This window comes from Aristolochia californica, unplaced genomic scaffold, assembly GCF_029961685.1.
Source record: "Aristolochia californica isolate CCGP_79_NKW_82.1479 unplaced genomic scaffold, dmAriCali1.0.hap1 SCAF_7, whole genome shotgun sequence".
Lineage (NCBI taxonomy): Eukaryota > Viridiplantae > Streptophyta > Magnoliopsida > Piperales > Aristolochiaceae > Aristolochia > Aristolochia californica.
This window is the reverse complement of record NW_027182268.1, coordinates 26,070,594-26,075,485: the sequence shown is the minus strand read 5'-3', so window position 1 is coordinate 26,075,485 and position 4,892 is coordinate 26,070,594. Positions and strand designations below refer to the sequence as shown.

General features: G+C 42.6%; 1 non-coding gene across 1 annotated transcript; it reads left to right on the top strand.

Annotated features, from left to right (window-relative positions):
• Positions 1 to 2,570: 2,570 nt before the first annotated feature.
• LOC137937912 (small nucleolar RNA R71) lies at positions 2,571 to 2,677 on the top strand. The gene has a single exon (XR_011109699.1). It is a non-coding gene; the product is annotated as a small nucleolar RNA R71 (small nucleolar RNA).
• Positions 2,678 to 4,892: the final 2,215 nt, after the last annotated feature.

Sequence of the window (4,892 nt, the reverse complement as noted above, 5' to 3'; positions counted from 1 at the left end):
CAATCATGTCAGAAAAGATACTCATCATGCACCGTTGGAAAGTGGCTGGCGCATTGCATAAACCAAAAGGCATGCGTCTGTAAGCATAGGTGCCAAACGGACACGTGAATGTGGTCTTTTCCTGGTCTTTTGGAGCAATGGGAATTTGATTGTAGCCGGAGTATCCATCTAAGAAGCAATAAAAATTGTGGCCGGCCAATCGCTCTAGTACCTGATCAATGAAAGGTAGTGGGAAGTGATCCTTCCTAGTGGCGGAATTAAGTTTTCTATAGTCAATGCAGACAAGCCACTTGGTGGTAGTTCTTATGGGAATCAATTCACCACTCTCATTTTTCATTATCGTTATCCCCCCTTTCTTAGGGACAACTTGAATTGGACTCACCCAGGTGCTATCGGAAATAGGGTAAATGATTCCTGTCACAAGCAACCTGATGACTTCTTCTCTCACAACCTCCAGCATATGGGGATTTAACCTACATTGCATCTCACGTGAGGCTTTAGTCCCCTCCTCCAAATGAATACGATGCATGCATATGGAGGGGCTAATCCCTTTTAAGGCATCAAGAGTCCACCCCAATGCCTCTTTGTGTGCTTGTAAAACTTCAGTCAATTGTTCCTCCTGCTCAGTACTCAAATAAGAGGAAATAATGACTGGTAATGAGTTCATGGGTCCCAAGAACGCATACTTCAATGTGGGAGGAAGTGGCTTAAGGTCTAGCTTGGAAGTTTCAAGAGGTTTGTCCAAGTCAAGAGGAAGATCCTGTGGATGTTCAGTTGTGATAACCTCATAAGCTTCCTCCAACAGAGGTACAGAATTGAGTAAAGAATTAACCTCTCAAAAATATGTTTCCTCATCAAAATAGTCCATGTCTAAAGATGTTATGCAAGACTCAAAAGATTCAAGAGTGGATTCGTTATCAAGCATAACAGTTTCTATATTAAATGCAGGACTTAGATCATCAGACTCAAGTGGGTGGTGCTCGGCATTAAATACATTCAATGAGACCTTAAAATTTCCAAAAGACAACTCCAACTCACCACTTTTACAATGAATGATAGCATTAGATGTGGCTAAGAAGGGATGTCCTAGGATGACAGGAATTTGGTTGGTCACATTGACTACTGGTTCTGTATCAAGAACAATGAAATCAACCGAGAACAGAAATTTGTCCACTTTTATCAAAACATCTTCAACTATTCCTCGTGGTATCTTGACAGAACGGTCAGCTAGTTGAAGTGTGATGGGAGTAGGCTTCAATTCCCCCAAACCTAATTGCTGGTACACAAAGAAATGAAGCAAATTCACACTTGCCCCTAAGTCAAGAAGAGCTCTCTGGATGGTATGTTCACCAATGACACATGAAATTGTGGGACATCCAGGATCTTTAACTTTAGGAGGAGTGTTATGCTTCAGAATTGAGCTTACATTCTCAGTAAGAAAGACCTTTTTGTTAACATGTTGTTTTCTCTTCTGTGTACAAAGGTCTTTCAAAAATCGGGCATAGGCAGGCACTTGCCTAATAGCATCAAGAAGTGGAATGTTAATGTGAACCTTACTAAACAGTTCCATCGTTTCATGCATGCTATCTCCTTTCCTAGGTGGGCCCGATAACCTCTGCGGATAAGGAGCTAATGGGACTTGGTTAGGGATCTGCTTGGCTGTTGGTGGAGAACTTGGAGGTTCTTCACTCAATGATGTGTCCCCATTATCATCCTTTGACTCCTTAGACATAGTGGTCCCTACCCCATTGTTCAACTCACAACCACTCCTAAGGGTGGTTATGGCTTTGGCTTGCTCATGGTGGGGTTTGGAACTCAACTCACCCTCATGTGTGCTTTTGGGGTTAGGAATGGTTTGACTCGGGAGTCTATTTTGTGCTTGTTCACTCATGTGGCTGGCCAACTGACTCACTTGCATTTCAAGTTTAGCAAAGGAGGACTGTGTATTCTGCATGAATAATTGAAGTGTATCCTCAAGTGAAGGTTTTTGTGGAATCAATGGTTGTTGAGTGAAGTGTGGGCGCGGAGCTTGGGGTTGAGAAAACCCTGGAGGACCCCCAACCTGTGGACCCTTGGACCATGAGAAATTTGGGTGCCTAGCCCAACCCGGATTATATGTTTCTGAAAAAGGATCGTTCCGATTTGGTCTATGAAAATTCTGGACTGCATTCAAGTCCTCAATGAGTTTTGGGTAGGATGAACTAGATGGACACATTTGTGTGGGATGAGATGAACCAGAGCATATGGCACAGACAATAGATGGGTTAGGAGAAGGTGAACTCTTGGACACCATAAGGGCATCAATTTTTCTAGTCAACCCTTCAATCTTGGCCATGAGCATGGGTGTTTCACTAACCTCGTAAAGACCCCCTCTTTTGGCTTCATGGGATCTCCTATCAACATTAAATGATGAACCTCATTGCTGAGATTGATCACTCAACGTTTCAAAGAAGTCCCACACCTCACTAGCACTCTTACCCATCAAACTCCCACCACTCGTTGCATCTACCATGGATCTAACCTGAGGTGTAAGACCTTGATAAAAGTATTGCACTAAATGCCATTTCTCAAACCCATGACGCGGACACCTACGGATCAAATCCTTCCATTTCTCCCAAGCCTCATAAAAGTGTTCACCCTCCTGCTGCATAAAGTTGGAGATTTCTCTCTTGAGGGTTGTAGTTCTCTGAATGGGAAAGTACTTGGACAAAAATTTCGTGACTAATGTGTCCCATGAAGTAATGCTGCCCACCTCTAAGGAATTAAGCCAAGACTTGGCCTTATCCTTAAGTGAAAATGGAAAAAGTCTTAACCGGATAGAGTCATCTGAGAAATTCTGGAATTTAAAAGTTGCACAAATATCTAAGAATTCCTTGATGTGGTAATATGGGTCCTCCTTCTCCAAGCCAGTGAATGTAGGGAGGAGTTGGATCACACCCGGTTTCAACTCATAACTGGCGGCAGTAGTGGGTGGCAATATAATGCAAGAAGGTGATGTGAAGTGGGATGGGATAGAATAATCCCTCAGGGCTCTACGGTCACCTGCTGTAGGTAACTGTAATGGTTCGCCCTGATTGGCCATGGTAGCTCCTAACTTGACTTCGGGTATTTTTCTAAAAATATGTTCTACCTCTTCAACAAAGGGAGCTAATGGTCCACCTAGGGAGCGGCGCCCGTGCATAAAAACACAAAAAGAAACAAAATGAACTATCAAATGAAGCTAACAAACTCGCTACTAAAAATATGAACTAACTAGAAGAAATAAAAATAATTCCAAACAAAATCACCAAGCTAAAATTATGAAAAAAAATAAAAATAAATAAAAATAAATCTAACCTAAGACCATGGAGAACAAAGAAATACACTTAATACGTGCCTCTCCGACAACGGCGCCAAAAACTTGATGTATAATTTAGTTACATCGGCTTTAATACCTCGCAAGAGTACGAATCGTTCATGTAATCTAGCAGTAAGCGAGGGTCATATCCACAGGGAGGATTGAATTTTGTGTATTCTTCAGTCAACTAGCCCAACCAAATATGATGAATTAATCTGAACTAAACACTAATTATATCCTACATTATCAAGCAATAATCTAATTAACTACTTGTACAACAGGAAACGTCAACTCTGGATTTTATCGTGATTCGTGCCTCTCGAGCACCACGAAACCACGAATCCGGATTCTCAATCCTTGCGTCTAGCCCCTCTCGGGTGCCTAGAGTTAATGACAAAGAGCGGATTACAATAGAATGCATAGAATCAATTTTCTATTGTGATGATGCTAAAATTATCAACTCTGGATTTTATCGTGATTCGTGCCTCTCTCGAGCGCCACGTAATCACGAATCCGATTTCTCAATCCTTGCGTCTAGCCCCTCTCGGGCGCATAGAGTGAAAGACAGAAATCGGATTAAAATACCAAAATCCAACCTCAATTATAATCCTACCCTAATTAGCTAATTTAATCAAATATCCAGAAAACAAATCTTAAAAAAACCTTAATTATCAAATCAGATTCAATTAACATTCAAAACCTAAGTTCAAACCATATAAAAACTAAATTCAATAATGACGAATTACTCCCCTTCTTCCTCCTCTCGCTCGGGCAGCAACTCATTCTCACGGGTGCTGCAATTTCCCGAAATCAATGGCTTCGGGTTGGCAAGAGTGAGTGGCCGGAGGTAGAGACGACGCCGGTGACGAAGGTTGGAAGCCGACGGATGGAGGGAACGTCCGGCGAAGAACGAAACAAAGCTGACGTTCTCTAACCAGCTCACTCGAGTCTTGGTTGGAGTCGGAATAGCTTCGGGAATGGTTGAAAATACGTAACCGACGCCGGAGGATGGGCGGAAAGCGGAAGTTGCACCGGAGAAGCCCTCTCGGATCACTTCTCAGTCTGGCGAGCGACGACTGTCGAACTCACCTCGACAGAGACTCTCTCGAGCTCTCCTCGGGTTTGTTCTCGGTTGCTGGACGGCAGTGGACGGCGGTGGACGACGGTGGCGCGGCGGAAGGTATTGGCCCGGCGAACGACGGTGGGGAACTCCTCTCGGGTCCTCCCCTGTTTTCGGCAAAAAAAAAACTCTGTTTTGGTCTCCGTTTCTATTTCTCTTCACGCTGCCTTTCCCCCCTTCGTTCGACGCTTCCCTTCCCTTTAAATATGATTTTTTTTATTTTAAAATGATTTGCCCTAGAAATTACCTCCATTTCACTAAGGGCATTTTGGTAAATATCTTCTTCTCCACCCAAATTCTCCTGAAATTCCACAATTGAAACTATAGAAAGCATTTCAGGAAGAAATAAGACTAAAAAATAATGAAATATAATTCAGGAGAGAGAAATATGCAATATCGACAGTGATTAATGCCAAATTCAATAAATGCTCATTT